Source organism: Rhodnius prolixus, unplaced genomic scaffold, assembly GCF_049639745.1.
Source record: "Rhodnius prolixus isolate KJV_2025 unplaced genomic scaffold, Rpr scaffold_2, whole genome shotgun sequence".
Taxonomy (NCBI): Eukaryota; Metazoa; Arthropoda; class Insecta; order Hemiptera; family Reduviidae; genus Rhodnius; species Rhodnius prolixus.
The window spans coordinates 38,347,048-38,365,827 of NW_027411592.1; the positions used below are offsets into that span (position 1 = coordinate 38,347,048).

Consider the following 18,780-nt stretch of genomic DNA (forward strand, 5'->3'; position numbering starts at 1 on the left):
GGCCACATCACCATTCTCTGTGTGATTATGTTTAGAGTAATCGAGGTTACTTTATATGTCGGTCTGAGGAATAGAGGTGCTAAGGTCTCTGAAGAAATGGCTGGAACTCTTTCGCTTGGGAACGAAATCTTTTTTTTATTATTTGTAATTTCATAGTATATGTTACTTTAGCCCTTTATATTAGAGCATTTGTATGAAATTTAAACAATCCTAAAAGTTGTAGGGAATCATTTTAAGTATAGTTTGGTCAGCCCCTTTGTATAGATTGCTCTACCTCTGTCAGCTTATTATTAAGCTAACTCTTCAATCCTTTATTTCTTTCTATTTATGTGTTAGTTACTTTTTTGTGTTTAATTATAGAACATCTGTTGTTCTAGAAATCAACTTAACGATGTGACTTGAGTTCTACAATAACAGCACGGAGGCGGCGCACAGTATGTAAGCTTTAATATAAGAAGCCACAAATGAATTTATGCCACTTCCTCTTCATAAATCTGGTGAGATTTTTTTTATCATTATTAAAAAATGTTTAATACATTAATAGTTGCTTTTGAAAGTTAACTATTATATCATTAATCTCCTTAACAAAAACTTACAGTTTAAAATGTTAAGTATAAGGGTTGATTAAACGCCAAAAGGTACACAAATCAGAAGTACCCAACATTTCATTAGTACTTCATTGATATTATTTAAGTAATTTTACTGCATTAATTTTCATTAACATTTTTTAGAATTATTAGATGTCACAGACCCTTATGCTGGCCATTTTCATCTACAATATATTTGTTCAAGTAGCACACCATTTAACTTAAATTGATTGACTGTAATATCTTTTTATCTATATATATGCATTTTAATAAAATTTGCATACTTTTTAGGACAGCTAATTATTCCAGCATTTTACTATAAGTAAAATTAAGGGGACTAAATTAAATTAAAATTGAGAAATGAATAATTATTGTTGAATAATCTACTTGTTAGTAACTGTGTGTTATCTGTGCTCACGAATATTTCGGTGAGACGAATTCAAGACTGAAATATTGTTTTAGATCCTCCGTGATTCAAATTTTTTAAACAGTAGCCGACTCTAACTTTGTCTTTTTCTACTTTAACAAGCATGAATATGTGTCAGAATAAAGGGCACATTAAAGAGAAATCATAAGAATAATTTGGAATAGAGTTAAAATAAAGTACCTATTTAATAACGAAGATATAATATACATTTTATAACAATTATAACAAAAAAATATTATAAATGAAGTGGCCAGCATAAGGGTCTGTGACATCTAATAATTCTAAAAAATGTTAATGAAAATTAATGCAGTAAAATTACTTAAATAATATCAATGAAGTACTAATGAAATGTTGGGTACTTCTGATTTGTGTACCTTTTGGCGTTTAATCAACCCTTATACTTAACATTTTAAACTGTAAGTTTTTGTTAAGGAGATTTTTGTACTTTTTGGATAGATTTTCCTTTTTGTCTATTTTGTATAGTTACATATCTGCTTTACAGATTTTTTTAAAATTTGGAATAAGCAATACTATCATTATAACCTGATAAGGTGTTAAGTCGGAACCGTAACTACCACTGAAGAGATCTTTTTAAAGAATGATTATAGTTGCGGTCCACAAACCATCCTCAATAACAATTTTTTTGATAAAGCGTTTTGAATAAAATAGGAAGGTATTTGTACGTAAATAGAAAAATTAAACTGCGATTTCAGTACTTCCTTTTAAGAGGAGTAAGAAAAATAAACTGCGAATACAGACAAAGATTTTGAATCGAACGGCAATTCATTGATGTAAATCGGTTCACTCATTGATTATTTTAACGATTGCAGTACTTCCTCTTGGTAGGAGTAAGAGCATGATGGCACTTCACAGCCACGTAGAGGAGCTTTAACCGCTTCTTCGTGCTAAATTTTATCAAAATCGGACTAAGGGTTATAGAAATATTGGTAATAGTTTTAGAAAGGGCCTTATTTGGGTGAGGCAAACTCCTCCCCTTATAAGGCACAGCATCGAGACTTTCAAAGTGCAAATCTGTACAAAATTTCGATTCGAATGACACTTCATTCATGAAAATCGGTTCACGTGTCGATAATTTGAAATGATTGCTATACTTCCCCTTAATAAGTGTAAGAGCAGATCGCCGCTTTAATATTACGTAGGGGAGCCCTAACCCTATCATCCTACCAAATTTTATCAAAATCGGGCCGAGATTTACAGAGTAATTAGTAATAATAATTTTGGAGGGGGCCTTACATAAAGGGGGCTAACTCCTCTCCCATTCGGTGTACAGCGTCGAGACCCCCAAAAGGCACATCTACATAAAATTCCGAATCGAATGACACCTCATTCATGAAAATTGGTTCACGCGTTTAGGCGCTACGTTGTTTACAAAAAAGGTAACAAGAAGAACAAGAACATTTTCTGAAAATGCCGTTTTTGCTCATTTTTGGCAACTTTTTTCTCGATACCTATTAGATGTGGGTTGTTGCAAAAAAATTACAGCTATAAAGGAGGGTTTGCCCCATATTTTAAAGAAAATTTGGGAATTTTATCTTTTGTAGAAAAAGAGAAAAAAATTGTCAAAGTTGGGTGTTTTTCAACGTTACGCTTTTTCGTGCAGTTTTTGATGGTCAACCCTTATACAACTGTCCTACCGGACAGTTTTAATTTTTTCAATATTTTTGCCAAAATATTGTTAAATAATTCTTATTTGAGATAAAAACATGACTCTTAAAAGTTTACTGCAAGTAAAGAATATTATTCTATTAATTCAATACAACACCAAAAAAAAGGAAGAAAATCAAATGAGAAAGTAATTTGAATATTAATACCAAGTGAAAATTAATGAAATGCATCTGTTGGACTAATTTTATGTATTGTTTTTAAAGGTTATTTTGGAAAGAAAATGAATATATTTGAAAGAAATGAGATGGTGTGATTCAACGTGTAAACGGTTAGTAGTAAATTTCAAGGTTTGGATGTTAAAAAGCTAACCATATCAAACTAAAGTAATTATAGGTATTTTACCACTAATATATATATTTTTTAAATGATTTATCAGGTGCAGTGCCAGGCCCTTTAAAGCATCTATCCAATTAGAACTGCTATGACTTTCCTTTTTCTACTCACTTCCAAAAAGAGTGTTCAGATGTTGACGCATAGAAACGCACACAACCCCTTTATTATGTTTTATCTATGCAAAAGTGCAGTTTGAAGGGGACTTGCTACATGTGAAGTAATCATTTATAGAAAGGTAAACATAAGATAAATAGGAATATATTAAAACTGTCCGGTAGGACAGTTGTATAAGGGTTGACCATCAAAAACTGCACGAAAAAGCGTAACGTTGAAAAACACCCAACTTTGACAATTTTTTTCTCTTTTTCTATAAAAGATAAAATTCCCAAATTTTCTTTAAATCTTACTCCAAACCCTCCTTCATAACTGTAATTTTTTTGCAACCACCCAGATCTAATAGGTTTCGAGAAAAAAGTTGCCGAAAATGAGCAAAAACCGCTTTTTCAAAAAATGTTCTTGTTCTTGTTCTTCTTCTTCTTCTTGTTGTTCTTGTTCTTGTTGTTACCTTTTTTGTAAACAACGTAGCGCCTAAACGCGTGAACCGATTTTCATGAATGAGGTGTCATTGGATTCGGAATTTTATGTAGATGTGCCTTTTGGGGGTCTCGATCCTGTACATCGAATGGGAGAGGAGTTAGCCCCCTTAATGTAAGGCCCCCTCCAAAATTATTATTACTAATTACTCTGTAAATCTTGGCCCGATTTTGATAAAATTTGGTAGGATGATAGGGTTAGGGCTCCCCTACGTAACATTAAAGCGGCGATCGGCTCTTACACTTGTTAAGGGGAAGTATAGCAATCGTTTCAAATTATCGACACGTGAACCGACCGAAGTGTCATTCGAATCGAAATTTTGTACAGATTTGCACTTTAAAAGTCTCGACGCCGTGCCTCATAAGGAGGGGAGTTCGCCCCACCCAAATAAGGCCCTTTCTAAAACTATTATTACCAATATTTCTATAACGCTTAGTACGATTTTGATAAAATTCAGCTCGAATAAGTGGTTAAAGCTCCTCTACGTTGCTGATGCTCTTGCACCTACTAAGAGGAAGTACTGCAATCGTTTAAATAATCAATGAGTGAACCGATTTAAATCAATGAATTGTCGTTCGATTAAAAAATCTTTGCCTTTTAGGGAGAAGTACTGCAATCGTAGTTTATTTTTCTTACTCCTCTTAAAAGGAAGTACTGAAATCGCAGTTTAATTTTGATATTCACGTACAAATACCTTCCTACGCTTTTTCAAAAACATTGTTATTGGGGATGGTTTGGGGGACCGCAACTATAATCATTCTTTAAAAAGATCTCTCCAGTGGTAGTTACGGTTCCGACTTAACACCTTATCAGGTTATAATTATAGAATTGCTTATTCCAAATTTTAAAAAAATCTGTAAAGCAGATATGTAACTTTGTAAAATAGACAAAAAGGAAAATCTATCCAAAAGGTACAAAAATCTCCTTAACAAAAACTTACAGTTTAAAATGTTAAGTATAAGGGTTGATTAAACGCCAAAAGGTACACAAATCAGCAAGTACCCAACATTTCATTAATACTTCATTAATATTTAAGTAATTCTACTGCATTAATTTTCATTAATAAGTTATTTTTTAGAATTTATTAGATGTCACAGACCCTTATGCTGGCCACTTCATTTATAATATTTTTTTGTTATAATTATGATAAATCACATAAATATGTACATGCATGTTAAAGTAGAAAAATACAAAGTTAGAGTCGGCTACTGTCTTGAATTCGTCTTACCGAAATATTCGTGAGCACAAATAACACACAGTTATAACAAGTAGATTATTCAACAACAATTATTGATTTCTCGATTGTAATTTAATTTAGTCCCCCTAATTTTACTTATAGTAAAATACTGGAATAATTAGCTGCCCTAAAAATATGCATATCTTATTTACTTTATATTACATATATACAACATTGTGGGATGAATACCTACATTGAGAATGTAATTGAAGAAAACTATGTTACTTGCGATAAAGCCAGATAATTATTATAAACGTTTGACTACTTCATAAAATAACAATTACTTTAATCGAAGAATGAACTTAAACCGACGATTTTTGAAAATCATTGATGTATGTTGGTGAAGTTTCTTTTAAAAGAAAGTTTTGAATTTTTTAGCCTCATAATTTTTTTTTATTTTTTGTAACGTTTTTCTTTTTAACCTGTAATTAATAGTTTCATTATTATAGATAACTAGATATTACAGTCAATCTACAGTGCTACTTGAACGTATATTTTGTAGACGAAAATGGCCAGCATAAGGGTCTGTGACATCTAATAAATTCTAAAAAATAACTTATTAATGAAAATTAATGCAGTAGAATTACTTAAATATTAATGAAGTATTAATGAAATGTTGGGTACTTGCTGATTTGTGTACCTTTTGGCGTTTAATCAACCCTTATACTTAACATTTTAAACTGTAAGTTTTTGTTAAGGAGTATATATAAATATATATATACTTTCTCATTTCGTCATTTTTTTCTCATAAAGGCTTTAATTTTGAGTAAGTTTCGAACATCTTTACTCGCCATTAGCTCCCTCTGTAAATAATTTAATTCCATTGAATTTTCTCTCACTTGTGGTTTGTGAGTTTGCGTTTTTGTTTTAGTGAAAGAGAGAAGAAATATGTGAATATTCTTTGATAAATATTAGTACAGTACATATTTACCTTATAACCGTAATATTATTACTTTTCTTATTTAGAGTGGGGATATTGCAAAAATGACAAATTTGAAAACATTCGTTTTTTCCAAAACTCTTGTAATATTATACTCTAAAAGGAAAAAAAACATGTTTGTTATGCAAAAAGCTAATTTAATTTGAAAGGAAAGAGATTTCTATTTACTTGACGATAGTGAGTGGTTAGAGGCAGGCCTGAAAAGCTAACATATATTGTTGTATTAGGTTCGATTCCCGGTCTAGGTCATGGATTTTATTTATTGGTTAATATGATAAATTTAACGCAAAGTATGTTTGTTACCCGCCTCCGTCTGCGACATCCTGATCGGCAGTTGGACGTGAAGGCCGCCTGAAAATATAGGCAGGAATTACTTTGCTTTACTCATTTTTATTTGGCGATAATTCGTAATTGGTTTCACTTATAAATTCTCAGAAACTAAAACAAAAAAAATATGATATTTAAAATTGTCAAAGTTTGGAGTTGTTTAACTATTACCCTTCTTCGTGCAGTTTTTGATAATAAGCCCTTATCCCAGTGTTCTACCGGACAGTCTTAATGTATGTATTAATACTTTTCCTATTTATAAAATGCCAGCTTTTTAAAATTATTTATTTTGATGGATAACACAACTTTATTGTAATTAACAGGATTAAAGTAAAAAATAAAGTACAGGGCAATTATAGGAAAAAAGTATAATGAATAAAATAAAAATATTTAATTTATATTAAAATACAAGTTATAAATTTTTTACAATAATAGGTAGCGTAAAACGAAAACATTTGTCCGTCCAAACTGTTTTGTTTCTGACAGTTTTTTAAAGAAGAAACATCCCTGTGGAAAAAATTAAAAAGTCAGGAACATCATTCCCAAGCTGTGAGATCTCTCACGATTGGAGTATTCTTTGTAAAATTACGACGGGCAGCTTCAATAGAAATTAGAAATAGATAATAAAATGGGTCTTATGATTTGGAATATAGAAAATTGATTCTGCTAAGTAGGTCTTTAGCAATGAATGATTGAATATACAATCTTGAACTACAAAAGATTGTCAATCGATTCTCCTGGAGACGGAAGAGGAGTATGTCCGTGGACATTTGATCTTCTAACTTTACCATCCAAATAAAATTAATCGATTCTTCCCGATAATTGTCTGTGATAAACTAATTTCATTTTGTTCATATAAGTTACTCAATGGGATACCAAATGTCCAAAGAATTCTTTTAAGGCACACTAAAGAATTTTAAAAATTCTACATAAATATCCGGATATGTGAAAATTTTCAATGATAATGATGATATTTTTATATGTACAGTAATATTGTTTATTATTTTACAAAATAAATATGGAAATTGAAAATTTTGAGATAAATCATAGTTGTTTAATCTAATCTTCTTAGTTTAAGTAGCTGTATAAGTTCTATCTACTACATAAATGGCTTCACCCTCTGAAGTATAATCTAAAGCTACTAAGGTAAAAACCTGATATTGATGGAGATTGGTGGAATCGAATTTGCTGGGTGTGATACCAGACTTTACCGTTTGAAAGTGATATTTTTTAAGTAGAAGGCAATTTTATCTTGAACTAATTATTCAAATAATTTTTCTATGACTATTGTTTTCATCATATTGATGTTTTAAAGTTTAAAAGCAATCGAGTTTAGCCATAATATCTCCTAAGTGTTACAAATATAGTTATGATTAAAATAATGGGTCACAATAAGAAGTAGAACCATTAAAAATCTTTTATATTTTAATAAAACTGAAGAAAAATGTTGTGCAAACAAATCAGCAAAATTTAGAAGGGAGTGGAGTCAGCAGTATTGTACAACATTGTGGGACATGTTCGATTTCCTTAATGTGTTTTCATTTCACTAGAAGAATTACATGTTTATTGGAATACTAACTCAAACAAAAATTAGAAATTGCTGTGGCAACGCTAAAGTATTTTACTCTTAAGAATAGAAAATTTAATCTAATCAAAAGAATAATACAAAGAAAAAGTTTATACTATCTGTGAGCTTTCTAATGTTTGTTTAATTGAATCGTGTAGACAATCAATTGAGAATTAAGCAAAGGATAGTTACTGTTTTTAATAAACTAGTTTGACAATTATTACTTAAAGAAGATTATTGAAAATATTCGTTAAAACCTCAAAATAATCATTAACCCCCTTTTGGAGGGGGAAAATAATAATAATAATGTTCTAGATTATTTAACTTGAAATATACAACGTGAGTTCAAAGTCGCAGCTTTTATAATATTGGATTATAATATTTAATTGCACCGTAGTAAAAATTATTGAAAATATTCGTTAAATTTCAATTTTTACTCTTGTCGAGAGTACCTCTAACGCCAGGGAATTTATTAAATCCGTGCAAAGCTATTAACAACACTTCCTGAAACTATGCTAACAGGAAAAATTGTGCTTCAGTCGTGTGTTATATCACACTGGTAGAAGTATCTATTAAACTTCAGAATAAAATATTAGCTCTTCACTAACATGTCGACTAGAACTAGTACGTGAGGTACTAAGTGACAGTAGGAATGTGGTCAATGTAGACGTACCAGTAAAACAAATGGTATGGCATTCAGGAAAATTATATACAATTCTATTATTTGTTTAGTATTTAGTTACATTAAAAAAAAGAAAAAAAAGGATGCACTATTATTTGGTACTTAAAGTTAAAAAAATAAGAAACCTACAAATAGTTCTAATCTTAAAAATCATACTTCAATTTATAATAACACTTTTTACTTTGATTACAAATTGAATGGAGACAGCATTCTTGCAGCTATTCCCCTGGAATTCTAATAATGTATTTTCTTAAATATTTCAGTCTATGAAATTGTAATTATTTTTTATATTCGTTTGGCATATTGTGTTCCTTATAACCTTCTTGTACTATTACAAAAGTTAAATAAACATAATTGTATAGAAATTTGTACAAAAAAACATAATAATTCAGAAAAAATATGACAAAAAATGGAGTGTTAGTTGCTTTGAAATGTAAAAAAAAAAATCTGATTTCAGTAATTTAGAAGTTAAACTCTTGTGAACATCTTCGAACCTGGTATTATGCAAGCATTCATCCTCATTAAAATGCTCGAAATGCCTCTCCTGCACATTAATTTAGCGATAAAAGTAGAAAATCATTTGAAAATTAAAAATTTTAACATAATAGGTGAAGCGGTAACTAAGTAAAAAAGACTGTCCTTACCTTCTTTCTCTAATTTCTTTTAATATCTCATCCCATACTACACGACATTCTTCTCAGTTCAATGTACAGTACTGCAAGCATAATTACGTTTTTTACTGCCCTATCTTTCGTATGATGCGGACAGCCAATCATTTTGACTTAGATTTCTTTGGCACTAATATACAAAATTTTCTGAATAAAGTCAGATATGAACTATTTCTTTGAGCTATTTTTACTGTATAAATTTGTATATAAACCTCTAAAAGGTAAAATAAAATGCTAAAGCCTAATTATAAACCTAAATTATAGACTGAGAACTATTAGTATTATTTATGTTATTAATTTATTTTATTTTATTTTTATTTTTTTGGCGCATCAACAGCTGAGGTTATTAGCGCCCGGAGCTTTTTACAGTGCACAGCCGGCCTCCGGACAGTGTTCTCTCGTTACAGACAACACTGCCATCACCGGACAGTGAGCTGTAAGAAGCTCCTAGAAAGAGAAAATCTAAGAGGTCAGCAGCTGGATTCGAACCTGACACCTCCGCGTGGGAGTCTAGTTATATGTTATTATTAAAATTATTGTTGTTTCTGTAAATTGGATTATTGATCTGTTTTTAGTTAAAAATAAAAATGAAATAAAGACATTTGCTATCCTTTAGGTAGATCCCGAGGGATATCTAAAATACACTGTTCACAACAATCTCTGGTTGGTAAGTTAAAAAGAAATATTTGAATGACTCGTACATACCATGACTTTTAATAGTGTCTTGTTTATTAAGGTTATAAGTTTAAATCTTCCGCCATCTAAGTATGGCTTGAACTTATTTCATTAAAACATTGCATTTTCTCCATTAATCAGAGAAGGTGTTGCAATTTTCCAAATTTTGAGTTTTCACTTGAAATATCCATGTTGAGGTCTTGTGAGTCCAAAAATGTGGTTTGGGCGAAGAAAGTATTCCCTTGATAACTTCTTGTACAAGTTCTTCAGGAATCAGCACTCGCTCTGATACAGCAGTAAAGGCCCAGTTAGATCTCAGATACACCATAGCTGTCAATACACATTTAATCATTCAGAACAGTTACTTGTAAAAATTCATTCCCAAATCAATCCTCTTTATTCAGGAACTCTTTAATCTCTATCTTTAATAAATAAAACTACACTAGCAACATTTAAAACTAAATTGCATAATTATTTAATGGAGCTGTTCAAAAGGTGACGCCAATTAATTTAAATATATTTACCTATTTATATTTAAATTTAATTCAATAGTTAATCAATTATCTAATAATTAATATTGTTACATAGTTAAGAAAGTATTTGTAAATGTTTATCAGTTTAGAAAAGAGATTTTATGTTTGATATCTATTATTTAATGAACCTTTTTTAATGTTGCACTTAAGGGATACTGTCCCAAGGCAAAATAGAAGTTTATTTTCTTTCTTTCCTTGCATGTTACGTATGTGTACGTATCCTCTGTAACTCGAAATGACAGAAAGTTGTAATTTGATAAATATTTACTTCAGGTGCTAGTTAACATTGATGGCAGAATAAGGTTTTGGTCGGTTAAAGTCAGTCAGCCGGTACATAGCGTTGTACCGAATAAATTTGTCAGTTGTTTTTGAGGGGGAGGATTTTTTCGAAAACGGCCCCAACGATTTTCCTTTAACTTGTTGTCCTAGTTGCGAATATGTAGATATATAACTTTTATTTGAAAATTTGTCTAGAAAGATTTCATTTAGGACACTTCTAAATTAAAAATAAAATTAAAAAAAATGTATAGTATAGTGATAACTAAGGAACGGATTTTTATGTATTTAAAAATGCCAAATATTTAATTAAAATATGCATTTATTTTCGTCAATTATGTGGAAAATATGTGATTTTCTTAAAATATTTTCTGGAATATTTAAGTAAAATGGACATTTTTTTTTATGAAAATGGATTTTTTTTTGGGTGGGGGGGTAAGTTATAATTATTTATACAAGAAAAGAACATTTTTACAATTTATAATAATTTATTAGAGTTAATTTTCCTTATTTCCAGTTCATACTGCAACTCTTCCTTCAACAGCCTGTACACATCCATCATAGGGAACCTAAAATTCTCCTTCCGGTTCAAGATGAAGATGTTAAAAGGATCCCTTTGTTTGTTTTACTCGAGCCCCATGTTGGGCGCCAAATTGTTACGCCACCCTCAGCTCTCGAGGGGCAACAAATACCTCTGGAGAAGGCAGGCTCAGTGGAGACCATCTTTGATATGTTCTCGAATTTTGGTTAGTGTATCTTTATAGATATCTTCCAGGTAGTTTTTCCGCAGAGTGCTCTCGTCAGGCATTTTTTTCCCAATATAGGTCTCTAAGAATCGTTTGAAATGAGGATTTTTAAGTTTGTGGAAAGGGATATCTGCTCTAACCAAAGCCCGACACAGATCTGTACTAGAGTAGACTTACTTGATGATGGAGATGTAAGGAAGGCTTGATAGGACGTCCTCTCTTTCTTTCTGTTTTTATTCTCTATGTGCGATCCGGTGGCAATATGTTGGGTGACTTGGGAACGTTGAGAGCAAGAATCGCGCTTGTCACAAGCTGTGCAGTACAAAATGTCTCCATCACTTTGAAAAAGTTCTGCTGGAAACTATTTAGCAACCAGTTGTTTGTTTCGTGGCATTTCACCCAAAAAAGAATACACTAAGTGACCAAACGAAATGAATTGGACACTTCAATGAACGAGCTGAAAGAACAGACAACGTCACACAACTTCAAAGAACTAACAAGTGCCCGTCACTGTTTAGCAGCATTCTGTGTAAATTACAATAACCATTGTACCCACTGTGATTCACAGCCCTACAGTCTGTGGTTCACAGTTCCTGTCAACCACCTCCCAATTATGAAAATATGCTCAAAATGAAAAATATGTACATATTTTGATTAAATATGTAGAAATATTTATTTATTTTAATCAAATATGTATAAATATGCGATAACATCCAAATATGTGGAAATATGTGAAATAAAAGTAGACTCAAACGGCTTAACAAGTGTCAGTATGAATACTTCTAGTTGAAAAACGTCTGTAAATTGCCTAGAAAAAAATATGTAAATACATACGAATCCGTTCCCTAGTGATAACAAACACATAAATCTACATCGTTTATTAGAATCATTTTTTCTGAAAATTCGATTATAGATTTTTCACAGAGGAGTCTAGATTACCTCTAAATGCAATTTTTGTATTAATGACGATTCTATCAGTTCTATACTGTTAAGGGGAGTCAAATGTGTTACTTAAGTCCGAGTAAGAAGACAATATTATTTTAACTGGTCTTTTTACTGAAGTGATCTTTAATCAATGGATTCTCAATTTAATGAGATTTCCCCAAAATCCCCAGTATTTCTATAAATTTCATTCATAAGCATAGATATATTTATCGTTTCTTTAAAAAATAAAAATAAATTTTTTTATGGCAGTTTTCTAGGGAAGGGAATTGGCCCTGTAAAGTTAAATTTTTGTGAAATGTAGGATTTTACTCCCAGTGTAATGTTGATAAGAACCAAGTTGGAAGTAAATTAGTGAATTAGAGCTTCTCTGTTACTTGGAATGTTTCTGATACTTATAATTTTGGACAACACCCAAAGTGATAAGAGGATAATAAATTATTTTTATCGCACATAGTTAACAAAAAAAATAAATAAAATACCAGAGGATAATACATTAATATTATTGCAAACAATTACAAATACAGCAAGAGGATAAACAAATTAATTCTATCTCAAATAATGAAAAATAGAACATTATTTTAAAACTTGAATTGATAGGCAAGAGAAACTAATCAGTATGCCTATTTTTTGAATTCTATTTCATTCTATGATTTCCTTCTCCATCTAAAGAACTTACTAGATAATTCGTACATGAATTTTGTGCAACTACTAATAGCGGTACAGTTTTTTATAAATAAGGCCGCCAAAGTCTTACATAATCTATTTCACGTGTACTGTTATTTGTGTTGTGCAATAGGAACATGATATACCGATGTGCTCTACATCCTTTTATTTTTGTTACATGTTTAAAAGTGTGACTATTTCAAGTAGACAGACACCTAGAAACAAATTAATTGCACCTGATTTTTTATAAATAGAAAAAAAAAATCAAATAACTTGCTTTTTAATTCATTAAATTAAAAGAATTAATTGAATAATGGATTTATTTAGTTTTTCCATAAGGTCTTCCACTCTTTGAATATTAAATCGTTTTTCTATCCTTTGTAATTAACATTTGTGCATAAAATAAATAGTTGTTTTTAAACGATTTGATAATTCTTTAAGAGGGCATTAAACCTTGATTGAAACGCTTGACTTCTGATGCATTGGTGCATTAATTCTTGTCATTTCTGTAAATATTTTAGAATGTATTTCTGAATAAACTTTTTGCTGGCACTTTCATTACTTATCACAATCTATGTTACTTATTTCCTGGAAAAAAAAGAAGTTAAGAAACATTAAGTATATCTTGCAGGTTTTTTAATTTAATTTAAATTTTTTTTTTTTTTTTAGAGGATATTTTGCATCACGACCAACTAAATCTAATGTGCTTTCAATTGGGGCCAGGTGAGGCAACTTAACTAGTACTCTGCCAGGTATTGAAACTACATGACCATATTCTCTGAGAAAGTTCCAGAGAGTAAAGTGGGAGCCAATAATTTGGTAGTACCACTTTCCGGTGCCAACTCATCTCTTCTCTTTTAGTGTCCTCCATTAATAGTCTGCAAGAAAGGTCACAAAAAATTGAAAACACAGCTACCTGGGTAGGGTAAATTCTTCTCTAATAGCAGGGTTTAATATATTCTTTCCATGTTTCCCAGGGTAGCCATTTAACAGTGTATAAATAGTAGCGAATAACTATTCCCAGGAGCAACTCACGGTCCCAATGCTCTGAGGTAGGTCCAGAAAGTAAGTGTACTGAATTTTTGTAGGTTACAAAAATGTTTATTTGAACAAAAACTGATTAAATTAGTACATATGTAAGCTATTTTCCGACATAGCCACCATTCCTCTCTGTGCAGGGAACCGGGGTATTAATTTTTTGATGCCTTCGCCAACCCCTTCGTCCACTTCTCCACCTCCCCCTTCACCACCTCGTCGGTTGGAAACCTTTTTTCCACCCATGTGCAGCTTCAGGGAGGTAAAGAGATAGTAATCTGAAGGTGCTAGGTCAGGGGAATGCGCGGGATGGTTCAGGACATCCCATTTAAACGAGACGAGCAGTTCCTTCGTGGCATTGGCCGTGTGTGGTCTGGCATTGTCGTGCAGCCTTTGTCAGCATGCCTCTTCTCTTGTTCTGAATTGCCCTCCGCAATTTTTTAAGGGTCTCACAGTATCTTGCAGAGTTGATGGTCTCCCCTTGAGGCATACAATCTATTAAAATTATGCCTTGACAGTCCCAAAACACGGATGCCATGATTTTCTTGGCTGAAATTGTGGTTTTGAACTTTTTGGCGGAGGGTGAAGAGGTGTGACGCGCCACTGTTGAGACTACCTTTTGGTTTCAGGTGTGTAGTGTGCAACCCAAGTTTCATCTCCAGTAACAATGGAGCGGAGAAATTCATCATCCATGGAGTTTGTAGCGTCTCAAAAACTCTTGCGTATTTCGCACTTGGCGGAAGATTGGATTGACATTTTTCACGAAACCTATTGTCACGTGGACAGTTCTCAACGTACTGACCTCCAACCGGTCTCGTTGCGGAGGAGAGGAATCAGGCTACACGGTAGTGTAGCCAACATGTCGAACTCCGGCCTTGATAGGCTCAGTACACTTACTTTCTGGACATGCCTCGTATATCCAGGTTCTAAGGATGGCTTCTTTAAATCAAGGGAATCTAGCATTTCCAGCGAAGTTACAGAAAGAAAAAAAAGAGCCGGACTCAAAGGATAACCCCACCTTAGAGCCCTTTCCCCCCTCTCTACAATGGCCTCTTCATATCTTCTGAAGGTTGCTCCCCAAAAGTTTTTTTTTGGAACATCCTCTAACCCCTGGAAACCAGCCAGGATACCTGAGGAAAACCTTGATATTGTTGAGCTGGAACTAACTACTTTTTGGTGCCATAGATATTCCACCATCGAAGAGCAACTCACGCAGTATATACTCACTATATTACTCTGCTCAAGATTTTTAGAGAAACCCTAGAAGAGAGAATGTATCAACCAGAAATACTACTTGACTACAGGTTTTTTGGGATTTACTCAAAAAAGAATTAAAACATTTTCTTTCAACTTGTTATAATGATTGCATTTATGTAGATCTAAAATTTGCCCACTTAAGTGCGATTACTTTTTTTTTTGTGCTGCCTTGCTAACTATATAGCAATAATAAGAATTAAATTTGAAACTAAAATTAAAGAAAATCGGGTAACCAGAGGTGCTACCTCACTGAAAAGATTTTCCAATATATTAAGGTTTCCTTGAACTCGGCGCCTAGTTTTTCATTTAAACTTCTATGATTTAAAATATACTTAGATTAGTAGAACCTAGATTAAATTTGGGTGGCCTCAGGGCCTACGCCACTGCGACCCCTTTGGGTCTATTGTGGCTCCCCTAACTTTAAAGCTCACCCTCCAGACCTGTCCTTTTAATTAGACTCTTAATGCTGGAGAGCGACTCTTGGGTAAAGCTCACAGGCCTTGGTTTTTCCTCCCCGAGAAGTAACATCCTTAGCCAAACAAGCCCCTCACACTGGCACAACACGTGCAGTGCTGTTTCCTCCTCTTCCTGACAGAACCTACAAAGGCTATCATCTGCCAGGCCCATGCGATGCATGTGTTTACTGAGTCTGCAGTGGCCAGTTAATAGACCTACAATCATCCTGATAGCCCCACGGCCTTGGCGGATTAATTCTGCAGTCAGCCTCGGCGAATAGCCTTTAATAAACTCCTTCGCCTGTCTCTGTCCAGTGGTGGCAGACCACCACTCCTGAGACCTACTCTGCACCCATAAGTTAATGGTCGCAGTCTTAATACACTTCGGAACCCCAAAACAGGGCTCCGGGCCAACGAAGTATCTCGCAGAGCCTTCCCGGGCCAATAAATCTGCCGCTTCGTTACCCTTATGTCCTGAATGACCAGGTACCCAGACCAGAAAGACCTTATTTTGGTCACTAATTTCCTTCAGGGCACCCAGACAGTCCCAAACCAGTTTTGAGTTAACCTGATAGGAACTAATTGCCCGTAGAGCAGCCTGACTATACGAGAAAATTACGACTTTAGAATTAATAATTCCTCGCCCTTCAATCTCGGTAGCACAGAACCTAATTGCAGCCAGCTCAGCCTGAAAAACTGTAGCTAGCTTCCCTAGGCTAACCGAAAAGCTACATTTCGGCTTCACCCCGTTCACTCCCGCTCCAACTCCCTCCTCCATCTTGGAGCCATCAGTGTACCACATTGAATCTCCCACCACTGGGGGTACTTAGATTAGTAACTCTACACCTTGTATTAGAAAAAATTTTCCCGGAAAATTCAACTTAAAGTACATTAAATTCAACTAAAGTGCCATTTTCACATAAGGTACGGTTCTACCTTTTCAATAGGATGAAAAATTAATGCCAGTTTCAGTCATTATAAACTTTATTCTGCCGGAGCTTTCGAGCTAGGGCCTAGGTCATCTTCAGGGCTGTGGAAAATATTTACAGGGTGTTAACAATTATATTACCAATTAATTATATTACAATGAATATGTATAATGTAACTGAAACTGGCATTAATTTTTCATACTACTGAAACTATGATTCAGACACCAAAAATAATGAACAGTTCTACCTTTTGTTTCTGTTAAAAGGAAGAAAGTTAAATTTAGTGATAAAATCTATTTTTAGAAATTTCTCGACCATAATTATCTCTTTATTATTCACTGGATAGCCCACTTTCTCTTTGGGTTTTCTTGGTATAGTCAGTGGTAAACTTCTCTGCAAGGTTGTGTTTCAGTGTATTGTGCGGTTGTAAAAACTACACCCAACTTTGACAATTTTTTTCTATAAAAGATAATATTCCCAAATTTTCTTTACAATATACGAGGGTCGTTTGAAAAGTCCGTGCAAAGTCAGAGAGATAGCACTACTGGCGCGTATCGAGGTTATGTTTAGTTAGTAGCATCTCTTGGAAGAACACACACCAAGTTTCAGCCAGATCGGTCTATTTCTTTGTGTTTGGCATTCGTTTGAATCGAGAAAGTCGAGTGATTTTCAAAAAATGGATGAAAAAGAATTTCGTGTGTTGATTAAACACTACTTTATGAAAGGCAAAACGCCTCAGGAGACTAAAGAGAAGCTTGATAAACATTATGGTGACTCTGCACCTTCGATTAGAACAGTTTATAAGTGGTTTCAAAATTTTCGGAGTGGCCATATGGGCACAAGTGACGCTGAACGTTCTGGACGCCCTTACTACTCCAGAAATCATTGATAAAATCCATGATATGGTGATGGATGACAGAAGAGTGAAGGTGCGTGAGATTGCTAGTGCTGTGGGCATCTCGAATGAACGGGTACATAATATTTTGCATCAACATTTGGACATGACAAAGCTATCCGCAAGATGGGTGCCGCGATAGCTCACGCTTGACCAAAAACGAAATCGTGTGAAGTGTTGCAAGAACGGTTTGCAGCTGTTCCAGAAGAATCCGCAGGTCTTTAAGCGTCGTTTCGTCACTGTGGATGAAACATGGATACATCACTACACTCCTGAGACCAAAAAACAATCTAAACAATGGGTTACCAAGGGGGAATCTGCGCCAAAAAAGGCGAAGACCGTTCCTTCGGCCGGAAAGATTATGGCGACTGTCTTTTGGGATTCGCAAGGAATAATCCTCATCGACTATCTGGAAAAGGGTAAAACTATTACAGGTGCATATTATTCATCGTTATTGGACCGTTTGAAAACCGAGCTGCAAGAAAAACGCCCACGATAGGCCCACAAAAAAGTCCTTTTCCATCACGACAACGCACCAGCTCACACCTCAGCAGTTGTGGTCGCAAAATTAATGGAAATAGGGTTCCAACTCGTTTCACATCCCCCCTATTCTCCAGACTTGGCTCCCTCGGACTACTATTTGTTCCCCAATATGAAGAAATGGCTGGCGGGAAAAAGATTTTATTCAAACGAGGAGGTGATTGCAGAAACGAATGGCTATTTTTCAGACTTGGACAAATACTATTATTCGGAAGGGATCAACAAACTAGAGCAGCGTTGGACGATGTGTATGAGCCTAAAAGGAGACTGTGTTGAAAAATAAAAAAGGTTTACCCCAAAAAATTAAGTAGTTTTTATTTTTGCACGGACTTTTCAAACGACCCTCGTAGGTCAAATCTTCCTTTATAACTGGTTTTTTTTTTTTTTTTTTTTTTTTGCAACAACTCAGATCTAATAGATTTTGAGAAAAAAGTTGCTGAAAATGAACAAAAACGGCATTTTTTGAAATCAAAAATTAATTCTACTATTTTCTTTAAATTAGTGTTATGACCTAACTTTACTTTAGACAATTTTTTTTTTTTTTTTTTTTAATGTAGGGGAGAAGTAATACTGAGGAAGATATTCCGAGATGAGAATAGTAGAGTATGACATGTTAAAACTGTCCAGTAGGACAGTTGTATAAGGGTTGATCGTCAAAAACTGCACGAAAAAGCGTAACGTTGAAAAACACCCAACTTTGACAATTTTTTTTAGTTACCTGTTCATGCTTGACTTGTTCATCACAAACAATTAATTTTTAATGTTATAGTCCTTTTAATTGGA

At 33.4% G+C, this 18,780-nt stretch overlaps 1 protein-coding gene across 2 annotated transcripts in view; it reads left to right on the forward strand.

Annotated features, from left to right (window-relative positions):
• Positions 1-377: 377 nt before the first annotated feature.
• Positions 378-18,780, forward strand: part of LOC141449597 (alpha-tocopherol transfer protein-like) — an 88,407-nt gene continuing 70,004 nt past the window's right edge. For both annotated transcript variants that reach the window (XM_074119157.1, XM_074119158.1), the window contains exons 1-3: positions 378-497; positions 2,904-2,968; positions 3,077-3,268. The gene's annotated coding sequence lies outside the window, so the exon portion shown is untranslated. The remainder of the gene's footprint in view (positions 498-2,903; positions 2,969-3,076; positions 3,269-18,780) is intronic.